General features: G+C 42.4%; 1 long non-coding RNA gene across 1 annotated transcript in view; it reads left to right on the forward strand.

Moving 5' to 3' along the window:
- The window catches only part of LOC133931925 (uncharacterized), a 30,102-nt gene extending 12,675 nt beyond the window's left edge, over nt 1–17,427 (forward strand). Inside the window, exon 3 of the long non-coding RNA XR_009911931.1 lies at nt 16,866–17,427. This is a non-coding gene — a long non-coding RNA (uncharacterized LOC133931925). The remainder of the gene's footprint in view (nt 1–16,865) is intronic.
- Nucleotides 17,428–20,349: the final 2,922 nt, after the last annotated feature.

Genomic DNA, 20,349 nt, shown 5'->3' on the forward strand with positions numbered 1-20,349 from the left:
AGACAAAAGGTCTTAACAGCAGGGGCCATCCTACTGTCTGCAGTAGAGTGCATAGGTGTTACAGTCAGAGGGTCTCTGGGAAAACAGGTTTTAACACTTGGAGTCTAAAGCCTGAAACATGCTTCTGCGTTTTCACGGGCCCGTAAGCGCAAGAGCCCTTCCGGGTCCCTTACGTGCTTATGTTTCCCTCCTTACGTGCTGACGGGTGTCGACCCCCTTTTCTAAAATTTACGGCAAAGCTCCGCAAGCTCACTCAGCCCACAAGGCTGTGATTGGTCTGCTCTACATCCCTTCTGGAGCTGCATTTCCGGTTTCATGCCCCATAATACCGGCAGAAATCACGGAAGATTTAGAAGAACGAATATAGACCAAATAGAAGAGCACTTGGCAGAAGATATCCGATAGTATGATCACTTGTATAACCTGTCACTGACTGGCGGATTTGTCCGCCAGAAAAAGGCTACGAGGAGCCGCAGTGGCTATGTAAATAAACAATCGACGAAGAAGAAAGAAGGCGTCTCTAAGGTCGTCTCGACAAAAAGCATTACTCCGCCTAGTGTTCTGGCGCGGAATTGCTTTGTAAGACGCGCAACGGTTGGGGAAGCATGAATGAAAACGAGTCTTGCGCCACAGCGGCGTGAAAAGACGCAGACGCAGTCGCAGAAGCATGTTTCAGGCTTAAGCAAGCCTGATGTTATTGTAACTTCGAAGGAGTCCTCATTCAGATTGGGGGTTCACTGACTCTAAGTCTGAAGACAACACACAGAGAGCTGATTGGATAAACATTCTACCTCTCTGAAAGGAGGGGCTTATTTAGTATAAATCAAATGTGATTACATTGTTTTGGGCCATTGACCCCAAGTCAGACAAAGTTACATGGGTGCTCTGGTCCCTGGCCGCAGCCAGGTAGAATTGTATGAACCAGAATTGATAATTGTTTGCTGTGAAATGTAATTAAATATTCCATTACAGAACATTGTTTTGTGCGTTTTCAGGGGGATAAATAAAATAGTCATTATAACGGCTGTGTGGCTAAAGATTAGAGAAGAGCAATCAACAACCGCCTGGTCACGGTCTCAAACATATATGCACTGTTGGAAGTCACGGTTGAAAGATGACACCAGACCGTGGAATTTGGCTTGTTGCTCATGATGATGCTACCAAAACCATCATCTACATGTCACCAGATGAATGTCACTACCACTTTAAATGTGGGTTAATCAGATATGACTAATTGATTGGTTAGTATTTAATAAATGTTCTTGTCAGACTTCACAGATCATTAATTATCAGTTCATGAAAACAACTTTTGGGATGTCAGGGTGTTAAAATAAGTGGTGGGGAAACTGGAACACAATCCATACCTCAGGTGTTAAGAACCCCTGATTGTCTATGAGATACATTTAGAAATAAATTATTACTAAACTTATTAATGGGTTATGACTGACCTATAAAGCATGAGTACAACTTATTATTTCAAATCAGTCAAATGTAAGTTTTCTAAAGCCATTCACATTAGATTGTAGCTTTGGTTATCTCCTTATTGCCTTTCCAATGTTACAGTTTCTTTGAGTCATGCATGGCCATTAGTGACACACATGGCAAAAAATCTCTTTTCCCACACAAAACATGTCACAAAATAAGTTGACAAAACAAACTACAACAAAAACCGCAGGATAGTAAAATGAAACTCATAACATGATCATATATGCACTGTAACGCTGCAGCCAGAAATGTCACTATATGATGAAGAAGAAATATACAAACAAGTTAATATAGTACATAGTAGATAAATATACTAACAATATATATCACACATCAACATAACAAAGCAAATTAAGTTTCATTTTGTTAAAAAAAACATCCTGAGGAGGACTCACTAAGACTCTGGGAATCATTTTGAAGCAGCTCTGGAGCATTAACACAGGCACAACACAAGAGAACAGAACATTACAAACACACAAGTTATTAGACGGGCACTGCACCAGCATAATGGAAATAGATATGGAAAAGTTAAAGTCGTTTTTATATCTTATTTCAAGAACCATTTTTGGCTGTTAAGCTTAAAAATAGTACTTCAATGTGTTTTCGCATGAGGAGAAACTACTGCGTTTTGCAAAATGCAACTCTATCTGAGGTCACATAAACTGGTGCAAAAAAAATCCCTAAATCTATTAAAGCGCTCAGCAGAGCTATGAGTCAGGACCAGCTGTTACAGGGAGGATATACTACACAATGGATATGCTTTTAACAGGGCTTTTCTTTCTTTTTTAAGCAATATGTAAGCACAAAACACAACATGTTTTTATGTGTTCTCCTAACTCTTCAAAGGAACAGTAGGTTGCTCCTGGATAATGAATGCTGACACTAGCAGCCTGTGTTATTGCAGCTAAGTCTTTTTAATTGATTCCTTGCACATTTTCTGTCAGGCTTTTGGTTTTAGGGAAAATTAAAAACAGAGAGACCACCACACAAACTCTTCAGGTCCTGCCACATGCACACAACACGACAGCTCCGACAGGTCCACAGAAACTTACCTTTAACTTTTATTAACTCCTGGAAAGGTAGCTCACAATTCAATACAGCTTAGCGGAGATAGAGGTTGGTGTCGATCCAATAACTGAAAACTGACCTTTAGCGCACTGACACAACTTGTTACCTATATCTCAGTGTGAATTCAAAGAGAGAACACAACAAGTCAGCACACAAGTGACAGAAAGGTGTGTGACATTACAAGAGATTAATAAGGGATGATGGGAGGAACAGATTTATGGGTATTTCACAGACGTCACTGTTTTCGTTTTGCTTGAGGCTCATTGAGGCAAACTTTTGTCTTTCCTTGTTATCATGTTAGCTCGCAAAATTTCATACAACCACAACTCACAAGGTCCTTTTCTTCTTTTTCTCTACTTTTTCCCCGACTTCTTGAGTCTCTTAGACTCGTGAGAGTTTGAACCACCAGATTTTTGTACAGGACAAATCTTCACTTATCTTTCGGGTACATTGATAAAATACAAATCCCAACTACAGGATTGTATGCGTTTGTATTTTTGGAGCTGTGTCACATATGTCGTCCGAGTGTCCTCTGCTAAGCTGAGAGTGCACTCAGGATTTATGACCTTTGCTGTTGCTGCATGTGGAGATAAAGCCGGCAAAACAATAGAGTGGAGAGAGAAGCAGAGGTCGGTGAAGTTACATTTTGTGTTAGAGCATGGTGGCTGGAGTGGTTCATCCACTTCCATGATAACTGTATTATCATTTTGGAGGTTGTAGTGTGTGGTGCCGTTGAGCTGTATCGCATTATACCGAGAGGTGTGTCTGTTAATTAGTCTGGCTTCATTGATGTCATAAAAATAAAAGGTCAGTCACAATTAATGATTTCTTAAATGCATTGATTGACTCTTCTTTATGTTTTAATGATGAACATGATTTTCTTAATGTGCACAGTGATCTGTTTAACATTTTGAGCGACTTTACTGTCACCTGTCAGCCAAGGCCCGGATCTACAAACGCTGCCATCTTGTGCTTTTGGAGCCAAAGTCTGCGCTCAAGCAGTAAGTCTCAGTCTAATGTGTCAATCAACACATTTCTCCTTGTTTATCCTAATAACTAATTCAAACCAAACTTACCAGATAAAGACTTGAATATACATCAGTGTGATAAGAGCTACCATAAACAACTTTTACCATATTTTACTTGATACTTGACGATATTTTGATGTTTTAGTTTAGTTCATGTCCAATCCACTCACGCAGGGGAGAAGGAGAAGGGGTTTACGACCTATACAACCACCAGGTGGTGATATAGACACCTTGGCTTCACTTTTTGGGAGCAGTCATGTTGTCCATCTACAGTTAAGTCAGATAACTCACGTTCTAACGTTTATTGCAACAGTAGAAAAGGTTAGTGTTGGGCGTCTGGGCTCTAACTTAGTCACTCCCCCAGATATTATTAAATAGATATGATGGGAGTGATGAGCAAATACTTATAACCCTGTCTGACCCTACAGGTGGATGCTGGGTGGTGGAGGGGCTGAAGCAACTGGAGGCAATTCTGACGCAGCAAGGGACAAATGGTAAATGGATTTGTATTTATATAGCGCTTTTCTAGTCTTGATGACCACTCAAAGCGCTTTACACTACAGTTTCACATTCACCCAATCACACACACATTCATACAGTGCATCTATCCCAGCACTTTGTTATTCTATGGGGGCCATTCAGGGTTCAGCATCTTGCCCAAGGACACTTCGGCATGCAGATTGTTCAGACTGGGGATCGAACCGCCGACCTCAGGTTGGAGGACGACCACTCTACCCCTCAGCCACAGCCGCCCAAGAAACAAGAAAAGGGAGTGATGCGAAATTCATTCTATGCAGAGTTCCGCCAACCAGTGGCCATAGACCATATGGCTGCTGACTCACCATTAGCTTTGTCTCAGCTGTAGCTGCTGATTATGCTCTTTATGTTATTATTATTACTTAGTACTGTTATTATGGTTAACAATGTCATCGCGTTTAATCAAAGCTTTCTATTGTGTTTTTAAATATTATAAGTCTATATGTAAAAATGCTTAAGAGTGAAAAGTACAAATTAACTAAAATGACTTTGTAACAGTAACACGAACAAATGTAGCTTGTTATTTCCACTTGGGTCCACATCCGTCTTTCCCCTGGTGATTAAGTCCACTGTGAGAACACAAGACATTGTGTTAATATTAAAGTGAATTTGCTGCGCCGAGAAATTCACTTTTGTTTCTACATGTCGACATCTGAGATGAGAGGACTTTCCTTATGAACAAAGCTTAGTAGAAGTGGGACTGAAGTTGTGTTTAATGGGACATTTGTGCAACCTTGCATAGCTGCTGAGAACATTTGCTCACGCACCACCTATAGAAACACTCCCTGGGCATCGATGCCAGCGTTAGTGCTGTAAATGTATAAACCTGAGCTTGAGAGGACACATTAGTCTTCACACATTCACATGTCTGTGTCCTATTAATGTTGATAGTAACTGCGGTTATGTCCCTGTCTTCGACGCCCACTCGAGGAAGACGGAATTAGCCCCGGAGCCCGTGACATGCATCAGTATAGCGTCTTACCTCAGCCTGCCTCACACACGCAGCGTGACTGTGCATACCTGGGATCTGTGGCTCAGCAGGCGTGTGCCTTTGCTTCAATGCTTGTGTGAGGACACATACAATTCTTTAAAAAGTACATTTTATTTCTCCTGGAACCGTCACCTTATCGTGGTGGAGAGGTTTGCGTGTCCCTGTGAACCTGAGGGCTGTGTTGTCTGGAGCCTTGTGCTCCTGGTAGGGTCTCTCATGGCAGAGTGGTCTCAGGTGAGGGGCCAGACTAAGAATAGTTCAAAAAGGTTCAAAAAGCCTCAATGAATATCGAAAAAAGAGGAGATGGGACCCGGCCCGGAGGAAGCCCGGGGCCCCCGTCTGGAGCTAGGCCCAGACGGAGGGCTCGATGGCGAGCGCCTGGTGGCCAGGTCACTGAGGTGGTCAAACATCTCCGCAGTGGCAAGGCCCCAGGGATTGATGAGATCCAGCCAGAAATGCTAAAGGCTCTGGGTGTTGAGGGGCTGTCATGGTTGACATGCCTATTCAACATCGCGTGGGAGTCGGGTACAGTGCCAAAGGAGTGGCAAACCGGGGTGGTGGTTCCCCTGTTCAAAAAGGGGGACCAGAGAGTGTGTGCCAATTACCGGGGCATCACACTTCTCAGCCTCCCTGGTAAAGTCTACTCCAAGGTGCTGGAAAGGAGGGTTCGGCCGATCGTCGAACCTCAGATTGAAGAGGAACAATGCGGTTTTCGCCCCGGACGTGGAACTACGGACCAGCTCTTCACTCTCGCAAGGATCCTGGAGGGGGCCTGGGAGTATGCCCATCCGGTCTACATGTGTTTTGTGGATCTGGAGAAGGCGTATGACCGGATCCCCCGGGAGAAACTGTGGGAGGTGCTGCGGGAGTATGGGGTAAGGGGGTCTATCCTCAGGGCCATCCAATCCCTGTACTCCCAAAGCGAGAGCTGTGTTCGCGTCCTCGGCAGCCAGTCAGTTTCGTTCTCAGTGGATGCTGGTCTCCGCCAGGGCTGCGCCTTGTCACCAATCCTGTTTGTGATATACATGGACAGGATATCGAGGCATAGTCGTGGTGGGGAGGGGTTGCAGTTCGGTGGTCTAAGGATCTCGTCACTGCTTTTTGCAGATGACGTGGTCCTCATTGGATCATCGGCCTCTGACCTTCAGCACTCACTGGATCGGCTGGCGGCCGAGTGTGAAGCGGCTGGGATGAGGAACAGCACCGCTAAATCTGAGGCCATGACTCTTAGCAGTAAACCGATGGATTGCTTACTCCGGGTAGGAAATGAGTCCTTAGCCCAAGTGAAGGAGTTCAAGTACCTTGGGGTCTTGTTCGCGAGTGAGGGTACTATGGAGCGTGAGATTGGCCGGAGAATCGGAGCAGCGGGGGCGGTATTGCGTTCGCTTTACCGCACCGTTGTAACGAAAAGAGAGCTGAGCCGCAAGGCAAAGCTCTCGATCTACCGGTCGATCTTCGTTCCTATCCTCACCTATGGTCATGAGGGCTGGGTGATGACCGAAAGCGGTACAAGCGGCCGAGATGAGTTTTCTCAGAAGGGTGGCTGGCGTCTCCCTTAGGGATAGGGTGAGAAGCTCAGCCATCCGTGAGGAACTCGGATTAGAGCCGCTGCTCCTTTACTTAGAAAGGAGTCAGCTGAGGTGGTTCGGGCATCTGGTAAGGATGCCTACTGGGCGCCTTCCTTGGGAGGTGTTTCAGGCACGTCCAGTGGGGAGGAGACCTCAGGGAAGACCCAGGACTAGGTGAAGAGATTATATCTCAACACTTCAGCATTAGATGAGAAGATCAATATAACACAATAACTGCTACTGTCAGGAGATGGTTCGTTTAGCTTAGCACACAGACTTAAAACAACAGACACTGATGACTCCTAGCTGTGGATTTTTATTCAGACGAAATGAAGATTTCCCTCAGAACTCTGCCCCCTCTCTCCCAAACAGCTGCTGCCTGCTGACAGAGTGTCTCTGCTTCTGCTCAAAAGTGTTAGCCACGTACCTCAGTTTGTGTTCTGCCTCTTGCGTCCAGGCTGCCTAAGTGTGCTCTTGTAAATCTCAAGTTTCGGCGCTAAATCCTGGAGTCTTATCAAATAAACCTGTCAAAACCCTCTAACCACTCGAACGCCAGACTGTGAGATCATTGGCCTTACTTTTTTTGGCATAATTTATGAAAGTTACTTTTTAAACGGGCTTCCTAAATAACTTTTAATCAAATAACTGTAATAACTGTAATAAAACAGAGTTAACAATTTGTTTCTCTGTAAAAAGTATTCTGTAGAAAAAGCCTGTTCTAGTCAAATCTATTCCTCCTTGCAGTGGTGAGAGGGATCCTCTCAACACATGTGTTCTATTCAAAACTTTTGTAAATGATAAATATAATGAGCTGCCTTTCCAGTTAAGAAATTGTGATTTATTTTTTAGTTGATAGCAACATTTGCATTATACACAAAAGAACAGCAATTCTCCGATGCATTGCATTACAGAATTTGTTGCTACTTGTGACTTAAAATGCTCATCTTATAAATCCCTGTTAAACTAAATAGAGTAGTGTGGCTTACACATACAGATAGGCTAAATGTATACTGTGCGACTTTCATAGTTTATCAAATTTATTTCAAGGAATCAACAGGAGACCTGACGGCTGATTGATTGGCTGACCAATACAATGTAGATAAACCTGCAAAAAAGGCGATTGACTTCTGTCCCTTTGCCATAACAAGATTTTTCTAGTGAGTCATGTTCGACGTCACGGATGCAAAGAAAACTGAGCCACTCTCTCACCCCAAATAAGTGCAATCACCCAGGTGTCTTGTTTCCATGACTGCTTGAAACCTGTGTCCACTGCAGACAACCATTCCCATTGCAGACAAAAGCCAAGTTATTGGGTGTTAGTGGCTTTTTCTGACCAGTGGACAAGGGGCCTAATTCAGTGGATGTAAGTGTCAGTTCATTTATAATAGCATTCAACTGTAGCAGCAATTTTTCCACAAGTGGATGTGACTCAGTACTCAGCATACACAAGACACACAAAAAACTGAACTGAGAGTCTTACCTCAGAGAGGCTAAAAATAAAACCCCAGGAAAAAGAAGAAGCTCAAACTGCAAGTCTCAACATAAATTTCCCAGAGTGTCACTCTAATGGAGTTGAATCTATCAGCAGACCACTGTCCTCTCAAAATTCTTGGGAATGTAATTTTAGCAATCACTCAGATTACATCAGCAATTACCACATATCACTGGACATCCCCGGGAAATTTCCATCCCGGGCTCACAGTTTTTGTGTTTGCCGTTGCTCTAATGAATCTTCGTTTGTACCTTCAGTCCCTGATCTCCATGGTTTAACCCCAGGCTGTCACCACATCGCCTTCCCACACTGATGGCGTCTTTGCCTTAAGTGAATCCTTGTTATTTTTTCCAGTGGGTCAGGTGATAGGGGGAGCTGGATTGCTGGCAGTTTCCCCTCATCATGTGATAGGTTACTGGTGTCATGGGTGCTGTTTCCAGGGCGCAGAGTTACTGACAAGTGGAGTGGAGTGACGTTAGCCAGGCAGTGGACCGGCCAGATCTATTATTAGGAGAGAGTTAGGTTTGAACATGTGTGTGGGAGTGAGTGTGTGTGTTTGTGTGTGTGTGTGTGCCCACAGTGAGAACACTAGTGAGAACACTAGTCCTTAAAAAGGGAAAATGCACACTTGCTCAAATCTAAGGTCAGGGGATAATAGGTGGAAATAATCATAATCATATTCCCTCTCAGCAGTTTATAGTTCTCAGAGGAACGGGAGGAGTTGGAGAAAACCTTTAACAAACAGGGAGGTGATGCTCATCAGCAGGGTCTATTCTGTTCCCCTGCTCATAATTTGCCTTCAGGGGCAAGTTCTTTACAAAGGTACATACGGGCAAAACTCCATCAGCAACCAGGAAGTGCTCCGCATACCTCACCGCTTTGTGTTCTTACACATGGATGAATGTGCACACTGAGCGGAGCAGGCACTCCGACTCACCACTTCCCCAGTCCAGGGTTCACATGGCCTCCAATGTGCCAGTCCTACACAGGGGAGCCGCTGTGTGTTGTGTCTGTGAGAGCAGGCCGGAGGCAGCAGAGGAGAGACAGGACAACCTCAAACACCCATCACCAAGTCGCTCTGGCCGAGCAGCCACCAATCCACAGCCTTATATCTTCAGTTGAAATGACATAGAAATACATATTCTACCAAGAAATAGAGAGTAGAGTCAGGAAAGACATTTAAACTGTAATTGTGTGGTTATTATAATTAAATAACATTGCAGTTTAGCAAGAGGTTAAAAGAATATCCAGCCAGCATGCTGTTAAAAACTTTCATAAAAACATTCGATAGATTTGACCTTTTGACTCTGTGCACTGCATGTGGCTATTTTTAACTGTTTAAAGTTATCAGCTGCAAAATGATATTTAATTGCTCCTTTTCAGCTCATAGTGACTTTGGAAGAGTAATGTGTAATAGTTATTTAGGATTAAACCATTTACTCAGGTTGGCACTGCAATCATACACTGCAGTTCATATCCTACCTACCCTGTGCCTCTTTGACTGTGTACTTGTTTGTACTAATATGTTGTTTGAGTTCTTATGTTTACACCTACATATAAACTTATGTATGCGTATTATATGCATACATATGGATATGTCTATTTTAACATCTTATACACAACTACAGTTTAACTTCCTCGAGCAATCATCCTGTGCCACTGTACTACAAAAATGTCCATAGTATACATATTTTGTATTTGTACTTTATTACATTCTTATATTTATTCCATTGCCTTTTTGCACTCTCTTGTCTACCTTGCTGCTCCAGGAAGGGATTTTCCCCAGTGTGAGACCAATTTAAGTAAATTTCTAAATTACAAATTTGTGTGGACACATGGCTGCCTGATGGTGGACAGGTGGACTGCATGTGCTTTTGAGCTATATATTTGTGACCTGTTCTTTTTTAAAGTAAAGTACATATTGGGCTCACTGTGAGATTGAAAATAGGTCTGAGCAAAATCTGCATATGTGGTGACAGAATTGCATTCAGATACAAATGGAATGTGCATGGCTCACATTTCTTTCTTCAGCTCATAGTCACATGTTTCTCATCTGTCCAAAAAAGCCATACACAGGAGAGTAAACATCTATATCTGTGTGGTGTTGGTGTTAACCCTGAGCTTTCTGACACCTGCTTTGCCTCATTTTCAGGGGGTATTCTAATCGGCTGCGTGGTCTCCTAGTCGGGGTAAACAACCACGAGAGTAGAACATCTATTTACAACCTGAGCCCCACCGTCCGATTAATCACCAGGCGGCCAACAGCCCTACTAAAATTAAAAGAGCAACTACAGCTGCCACAGCAAATAAAGAACGAGAGGGAGATGCGGAAAACCAGAGAGGAAATGTGAAGAGGGTATCGAAGTTAATATAAGACCGAGGAGGAAAAACAGGCGGAGCAACACAAGCAGACAAACGAGATACCGACTGCTGACACATTGGAGACCTTCACCCTAACATGTATTCATCAGCATGGGGTCAACACAAGTGCCCGTTTATTTTGGGATCCTGGCAGAGGCACACAGGGACATGTGTGATGTCCTCCCCCTCCCAAACTAATTTGCTCAAAATCTAACGCAGTAACTCCCTGCAACTCCTCAGCACAACTGTCTAAACACGCACCCCGCCGCAGGGCACAAGTGAGAAATAATGAGATACTGTTTGCTGCTCTGTGTGTGTGTGTGTGTACCTTAAAACATGGTCACATAAATGCATGCATGTATTTGCGTATGTTCTTGTTTATACTCCACCTGTTTTTCTGAGAACTCTGACCTTTCACAATGAGTGAGCTACTGTATCATGATTTAATCTGCCTTTGCTGTTTGCTTGTGGGGGGGAGGGGGGGTCACGACTCAACATTATCATTGCAGATGGATCTTTTAAACATGTTTAGGAGACTGATATTTACGAGTGACTGCAATTTGATGTAGATAAAAAAGACTCTTGTGAATATGAATGTGGTTTCATGGAGGACTGTTGACTCCTGGAGGAGGTGTGCTCTCTGCTGAGTGACATTCTAGTTCAGGTCTTGAAATGATCTCACCAACAAATCAATGTCATCATCACAGTATGTAGACTAATCTTGTGGCATTCCTGACATTAGGCCATGTTCGCGGGTGCATATTTTCTAAACGTGCCCTCGGGTTGCCTGTGCTGGAACAGAGTGTAGCTTACATCTTCATCTGGAGGGCCTGCAAATTTGACATCAGCTGATAAAAATCCAAAAAGCATATCCAACGATAGATTTTAGATTAGAGCACATCTATTTCTCCCTATCCGTGGCTCCTTTCATGACCTATTTTCATTTCAGTCAATGAAAGTGATGTTGCGTGACCCCTGTCTGTAATGTACATTCAGAGGTTGTCACTGAAATGCTTTTTTTCTCCACACAACTGACTGATCCTTTTTAGTGTTTCAGGTATTTCCACAATTGTGAATGATAAATATAAATAAACTTCTAACCTGTCCAGGGTAGACCCAGCCTCTCGCTCGTTGTCACCTGGGATAGGCTCCAGCTCTGATGACCCCCAAAGAATGTATAGATAATAGATGTAAGAAGAAAGGAGACCTTTCTCAACACATTGAATTTGCAAATATGCAGTTTTCTCGAGACAGTGACACCAAAATCCATCCTAGAGAACAACAAAACATATGCGTCCTTTTCAGAAACAAATTATAAAAACATTAACATTTTAGGATTATAAATTATTCTCGTACAATTTGTCTTGTATGTTTGTTTTAGTACTTAATTTCGCCAGCAAGGGCCCAGACATTTAGGTCAAAAGGTGAGAAGCGAAGAGTGGAGAAGAGAAGAGAAGAGAAGAGAAGAGAAGAGAAGAGAAGAGAAGAGAAGAGAAGAGAAGAGAAGAGAAGAGAAGAGAAGAGAAGAGAAGTCTCGTTGTGTCTAACTGTCACGTCCAGTGTGTTTACCGCTGCTGCCCCTGGGCTTTTTGTCCCAGCTGGAGTAACTTCCTCTTAAGGATCATGTATCTTCGTCCTCGGCTGCCGAGCGAGAATACATTTGCATAATCCTTGTGAAAGCCTCCCTGTAAAGATCCCTCATAATCATATAGCGGCCATGTAGGATCTTTTTCCATATGAATTCATTTAATAGGGCAGATATCAACGGATAACAGTACAAAGCGGTACACAAACTGTCAGTGAGGCTGACCATCACTGTGCGAGGAACAAAATGTCTCTAATGTGTAATTTAGCGGCACATTTCCTCCTTATACACACTTCGCAAATATATTTTAATAAATATGTTCCACTTTTCCAAAAGCTCTGTCCAACCAATCTTCATTTAGCAGAATGTCTCTGTCCAGACGAGAATACCATAATGACAACAAATGTAAAACAGAAGGACAGTACGTGGCGATACGGTCACCAATCTGTCAAATACCAGAGAAGAATATTGTGAGCCTTCTCTTTGAGCTTAATATCCTCAGATGTAATTTAACAGTTATTTTACTCTTATCTTTTAGTTATTTGAAGTCTGTCACCTTATCTAAGACACGTCTGGCTACGTACAAAAAACAACAGTTTGATTGTGCAGTAAACTATGGCATCATCATTTTACATTTTACACAAGGATACACAGAAACCAAAGTTTTTGAAAATCTGAACTTTGGAGGGTTGTGTAAAAATTTGAGTGACTCAAAACAATGTTGGCATGTGGAAGAGAAGCTCAAATGCAGAGGAAGAAGTTTGTGTTGTTTGCTTTGCTGAGGTGTGAATGGAAACACTGACCCAATCAACCTGAGCCGGTGAGCCCCGTGTCTGTTGACCTGCTCGTCTCTGGTTTCCCCTCCTGTTCACATGAAACCTGCTGTCAGTCACCAGCGCACAGCAAGAACACACACACACACACACACACACACACACACACACACACACACACACATGCATGATCCCTGGATGTCCCGCTGGTGAGTAGGCTGCTCTCATTCATCCCAGCCGGTCTGTAACCTCTATCTCCATCACATCCTCCTTCCTACAAGAGATCAGCTTTCTTTTTGTTTTTCTGGCCCCGTGTTTTCCTTCATCTCAGCGTCACTCCGCCACCGCAGGCTGGACGAGTGGGGAGACAAACCGTCATATGAGCTCATGGAAAAGGTGAAAGCAAATAAACAGTACGATATATTTACATCTCTGTTGTTCAGCTGGCAGTTTTTCTCAGAGCTGTGAGCAGCTAGTGGACATGTGCTTTTTTTCAAGGTCCCTCTGACAAACTGGTTATTACTGCGAGTACATTCGACCTTTCACTGCAGACTTGTCGCCCTGACAACCAGCTCAGCATGTGATATATTTAATTCACCTTAGACGTAGAACGACACACAGTGAGCAGGCAGACCAAAGGGTTTGTTGACACTTTGACAACATCCCACGACTTCTAACAGATGTATTAGAGTGAAGCCAGGTGGGAGCTCCCTGGAGATGAACCCTGTATCTGAGATGATTAACATTATAAACTCACCCTGTACAGCTAAATGTTGTTCAAATCGTTTAATGTCACTTTAAAAACGCTACCAAATACATTTGGCTGAATTTGGGGGAAATGTTCTGAAGTGATGCACGTTAATAATATTTCTATGTCAGGGTTTGGTGAAGCTCGTAGCCTGTATATAGAGAGGGAGAACATACTAGCTTCCAAGAAGTGAAGCCAACGTGTTACGATCACCACCTGTGGTGGTTGGCTTAAAGTTTCTATCATTTCATAAAACGGGCTGAGACGTAATGATTGACAGATGAAACCGACTCACAATTGGTCAAGTGCGCGTAGTTGGCTATTGCGCACACTCTGGCTCTAAATATGCAAATTGGCAATGTTTGTATCCCGGATATCTTTGCTCTATTTATAGATATGAAGTTTGGGGAGTTTTTACAGTCTATTGTGTGGCTGTAAAAAATATGGACGGCTAATTAACCAATATTTTGAAAACTTACCAGATTTTTTTTACTTAAGGGAACATATAGCCACCAACAGCCAATCATATTTGCCGTAGTTTACCGTGCCCCCAGGGCTTATACTGAATTTTTAAAGGAATTCCCTGAGTTTTTATCAAACTTAGTCCTAAAGACCGATAAAATTATTATTGTTGGTGACTTTAATATTCATGTTGATAATAATAAAGATTGCCTTAGCGTAGCATTTATTTCAATACTAGACTCTATTGGTTTCAGTCAGTGTGTGCACAAACCTACTCATTGTGGTAACCACACACTTGACCTTGTATTATCGTACGGTGTCGCAATTGAAAATTTAACAGTACTTCCGCGCAATCCAGTTCTATCAGACCATAATTTAATAACCTTTGATTTTTCAATAACTGAATATATGCCACTAATAAAAAATTCATTTTCTAGATGTCTACCTGATAGTGCTTTAGCTAAATTTAAGGAAATAATCCCAATTACATTTAAACCCGTATTAGCAGTAGATATAAACAACAAATTCTTTAAAACCCTGAGCTCCATTGAGATCGACCACCTCGTCGATAGCTCTGCAGACTCATTACGATTAACATTAGACTCAATAGCGCCTCTAAAAAAGAAAAATGTCAAACATAGTAAATTAGCTCCGTGGTATAATTCCCAGACAAATGAGTTAAAACAATTATCAAGAAAACTAGAAAGGAAGTGGCGCTCCAGCAACAATGTTGAAAACCTCATAGACTGGAAGAATAGTGTTAAAGAATATAAAAAGGCTCTCCACAAAGTAAGAGCCGCCTACTATTCAAAACTAATAGAAGAGAATAAAAATAACCCCAGGTTTCTCTTCTGCACTGTAGCCAGGCTGACAGAGAGTCACACCTCCACCGAACCAAGTATTCCTCCATCCCTAAATAGCAATATCTTTATGACCTTTTTTAATGATAAAATTCAAACTATTAGAAATAAAATCAACCATCTCCTGCCCTCAATTGGCACTAATACCCTCCCAACAACAGAGATCTCAGAAACGGCTGAGAATCCTACCCATTACTTAGACAGCTTCTCTCTGATCACCCGTGATCAGTTTACCAAATTAATCTCAGGTTCTAAACCAACAACCTGTATCTTAGATCCCATTCCTACCAACTTACTTAAAGACATTCTGCCCCTAATTGATAGTTCGTTACTTAACATTATCAATCTGTCATTATCATCAGGTTATGTACCACAGTCTTTTAAAATAGCTGTCATCAAACCCCTACTCAAAAAACCCACCCTAGACCCAGAGGTTTTAGCCAATTACAGACCAATATCTAACCTCTCCTTCATTTCTAAAATCTTAGAAAAAGTGGTAGCCAATCAGCTGTGTGAGTTTCTCCAGGAAAATAATATATATGAAGACTTTCAATCGGGGTTTAGAGCCAATCACAGTACAGAGACAGCCTTGGCAAAAGTCACTAATGACCTTTTAATAGCCTCAGATCAGGGACTTGTGTCTGTCCTCGTTCTGTTAGATCTCAGTGCAGCATTCGACACAATTGACCATCAAATTTTATTACAAAGACTAAAACAGTTAATTAACATTAATGGAACCGCCCTTAACTGGTTTAAATCGTATTTTTCTGATCGCTCCCAATTTGTGCAAATTAATGATGAGTCATCTGTGCGCACCAAAGTTAATCATGGTGTTCCACAGGGCTCTGTGCTCGGCCCAATTTTATTCTCATTATATATGCTTCCACTAGGAAACATTATCAGGACACACTCGGTAAATTTCCACTGCTATGCGGATGACACCCAGTTATATTTGTCAATAAAACCTGAACAAAGTAATCAATTAACTAAACTTCGAACATGTCTCAAGGACATAAAAACCTGGATGACCCGCAATTTTCTCTTATTAAACTCAGACAAAACAGAGGTTATAATACTTGGCCCCAAACACCTTAGAGATGCATTATCTAATGATATAGCTGCGCTAGACGACATTGCCCTTGCTTCCAATGAAACAGTCAGGAACTTGGGAGTGATCTTCGATCCTGATTTATCCTTTAATAGTCACTTAAAACAAATTTCTAGGACCGCTTTTTTCCACTTGCGTAATATTTCAAAAATTAGACATGTCCTTTCACAAAAAGATGCAGAAAAACTAGTCCACGCCTTTGTTACATCGAGACTGGACTATTGTAATTCATTATTATCAGGCTCCAGCAGGAAGTCGTTAAAGACTCTACAGCTTGTCCAAAATGCTGCAGCACGTGTCCTGACGAGAACAAAGAGAAGAGAGCACATTTCTCCAATATTAGCATCACTACACTGGCTTCCAGTTAAATCTAGAATAGAATTTAAAATTCTCCTCCTCACCTTCAAGGCCCTTAATAATATAGCGCCTTTATACCTTAAAGAGCTGTTAATACCTTATAAACCCACTAGAGCACTCCGCTCCCAGAATTCAAGCCTACTTGTCGTCCCTAAATTCTCTAAAAGTAGAGTAGGAGCCAGAGCTTTTAGCCATCAAGCCCCTCGGCTGTGGAATAATCTACCACTTTCAGTTCGGGAGGCAGTCACCATCTGTTCGTTTAAAAGTAGGCTCAAAACCTTTCTTTTTGATAAAGCTTATAGTTAGAGCTAATTAGTGCGCCAGAACGTTACTTGTTCTATTTTATGACACATGACACACGGAGCTTCTCTTTCCAGCTTCTCCTTCCTCTTCTCCATCCCTATCCCCCTTCCCCGGAATCCCTTTGCCTTATCACCCGCAGATCCAGGGCCTCTGTGGCCGCACCATGGATTACGGTTTGTGGATCGCGCACCGGGGGTCGCGGTGTTGGATCCAGTGTGGCGGATTCTGAGTCATGTGGGCTGATCGTGGTGCTGGTGGCGGACCCTGTGTCGCGTTGGCATTGGGCACGGGCGGTGGACCAGGACCGCAGTGGTGGCTTGTGATGGGTCCTCCTGGTGGGCGGCGGTGGACGGTGACTGAGGACTGAAGTGGCGTCTGGTCTGGATGGTGGATCGTGGTCTAGATGGTTGCTGAGCATGGACTGTGCTTCATCAATGCTGCTAGAGACTTTGATTATTGCTGATGTTCTCCTGCACGTGGCATCTATTGCACTTCTGTCCGTCCTGGGAGAGGGATCCCTCACATGTGGCTCTCTCTGAGGTTTCTACATATTTTTACCCTGTTAAAAGGGTTTTTTGTAGTTTTTCCTTACTCTTGCTGAGGGTTAAGGACAGAGGATGTCACACCCTGTTAAAGCCCTATGAGATGAATTGTAATTTGTGAATATGGGCTATACAAATAAAATTTGATTGATTGATTGATATAGTATTTAATTTAATTTAGAATAAGATCCAACCTCAACGCTACTGAAATAGAAATAAAATGGGGAAACTACGAAATGAGTTGTTTTTCCAGATCTTCTGTGGTTTGGGACACTGTGACATCACTCCAGGACACTGTGGCATCAATCCCGGACAGTGTGACATCACTCCCTGACACTGTGACATCATTCCAGGACACTGTGACATCACGCCCGGACAGTGTGGCATCACTCCCGGACAGTGTGACATCACTCCAGGACTCTGTGACATCACTCCCGGACAGTGTGGCATCACTCCCGGACAGTGTGATATCACTTCAGGACACTGTGGCATCAATCCTGGACAGTGTGACATCACTCCCTGACACTGTGACATCATTCCAGGACACTGTGACATCAATCCTGGACAGTATGACATCACTTTTGGATGTGGTCACAGGTACAACACAGCGCACTTCTGATCAAACCCAACCACGTCTGTCAGTTTGACAGGAGGTGAAACTAGCTTGAAAACTTCAACCAGTGTGGGCAGTCAACTACTGCATATGATCTGGTGTAAGGTTACTCTTTAGAGATCATCATAATTATAAGTTTTATATGCGATCACTGCTCATCAAGCCCATGCAGCTAGACAAAAATCTACACATCTGCTCAATGTTTGCCCAGTGGATGAATCCCTATGATAACTTAGGTTTGCCATGAGGAAATCTTTGGTGTTCAGTGTTTAGATAGGTACTCATGAAATATACAGAACCTCACAGAGTTACTAGCCTGACTGTACTCTCTAATGGCTCTTTTTTAACAATCTAAGTGCATTGCCTTAAAAAAAGATGGCACCACCAGGCGCATGGTTGGCGTGAAGCCATCTGTGAGAACAGTTTTACCAAATCAAGAAAAAACTAAGAGTTCTGTGAACACTCGATCTGTGTCTGATCTGTTGATGACAGGTCTGTTTTAATATCTAATAGGTAAAATGAGTGAGTTTCTTACCTATGTGTATTCAAAGCAACAGTATCTCTGAGTGCAGACAAAGAAATTATCACATGAGCAGGGGCTGTTTGACAAGGAGGGCAGGGTTTTGAGGGAAGACTTAGCGAAACTAGGTTTTAATTGGTCAATAAGATAAGGATGCAACAACAGTGCACAAGATCACACCCATTGTGTGACCATTGAATGCTCAGATGGGCACAACCAAACAAAACTAGAAAATCTGAACTTTGTCAGTCTGAAACTAGCAGAGGACTTGGTGCCGCATTCCACCATAGAGCCTGAGTTTTGTTATGTGTCATCATAAGGTGGAAATCTGCTGGATTCCCAACAAAAGAGATTGGTTTACAGCACAACATTGGTTTCTACATAACATAAGATACGAAAAAGACTGGAATGTGGACCATAATGACTCCACATACAACTATGGCACTCAGTAGAGCAAATACCTCCACCCTGGCTCCACGGTCGCCTTGAATCTAATCAAGCTGCACCAAACTTCACACACTCATAAATATCAGTCTCCTAAACATGCCTGATTATTTTCATGAATTTCCATGACTTATCATCCAAGAAAATAGTAAAGAACTCAAACACAAACATGGTTGTAAATGAAGGTCTACATGATGCTGATACTTAATCCAATTTCACAACTTTGTCACACATACTTACCACGCACATACAAATCTATTGTGTGTGACAACTTTAGTGTATATAGGCGACTCTGGAATGTTTGCAGAGTGTATATACTCCTCCTAACAGTGTGGTAGCAGTAAGTAGTTCAGGGGGGTGGGGGGGGGGTAATTGGGAGAGACAGGACATGGTCAGTGTCTTAGAGACCAATGTCTGTGCAGCTCACTCCGCTCACAGACGCATTACACAGCAGCAGGGGTTACTGATGTTTTAGCTTTATGGTCCTTCAACTACTTATGCACACTTTCACATACCCATACTCCCTAACTCTAAAGTGTCCTGCTCAGGATTTCTGTGCATCCATTAAGGTTTGTGTTTTTGTTTCCTCCGCCAAGGAGGTCATGTTTTTACCCCGTCCATTTTGTTGATGGGTTGTAAGCAAGGTAATGCAAAAAACTATAAGGATGGGGTAGGGTCAAGGAAGAACCCATTCAACTTTAGTGTGGATCTGGATCAGGCAGCAGAAGGTTTTTTTTCTTTCTTTAACTCCCTGGGAATAAATAATTTATATCTATGAGTGTTTGCAATTTGATGCAGCTGGATTGGACTTAACTGTTGGGCCTCGTCAGGGGCTACTGATCGACATTCTAATTCCTACCTATTTAAAAAGAATATTCAGTTTTTGCATTCTTTTTTAATTTAAATTAGTAGATATAATGTAATGATTAATGTTCCAACCATCTTTAGCCTTTTCAATATCAATTCAACTTTCACATACTTAATCACAATATTCCTGCTTTTTCTCAAAGTGTATGTAGTTTTTATGTAATTGTCCTCTAAGGTTTCCAGCTTCTGCGAAATCCTCTGTTCTCACATATCACACATCTTGATAAAGGTGAGGAAAAACCACCAGAAACCTCAGAGTTCACAAGTGAGCATCCCTCATCCAGGACGAACCGAGGTGCAATAGATATGTTACAGAGCACATTAACACAATAATATTCAGAGCATGGATGAGAAAAGACAGAGTCTAGCATTAAATGGAGAGGTGTAGAAATGTGTTAGAAGAAAAGGTCTGACAGAGATGAAGGGAATAGTAATCATGATCCACTATCAGCAGACTTTTCTCTTCTCACTAAAGTCCACTTTAAATAATGTTTCAGTCACTTTTAATTATTTATCTTCTACTGGTATTGCATCTTTGAATGCATGCCCTCTGACTATTTTAATCTTCCCTGCCCTTTGGGTCAAATCTGAAAAAATCTCTCTCTCTCTTCTTCTCCCAGAGCTTCCCCATAATTAA

This window comes from Platichthys flesus, chromosome 20 (assembly GCF_949316205.1).
Source record: "Platichthys flesus chromosome 20, fPlaFle2.1, whole genome shotgun sequence".
NCBI lineage: Eukaryota > Metazoa > Chordata > Actinopteri > Pleuronectiformes > Pleuronectidae > Platichthys > Platichthys flesus.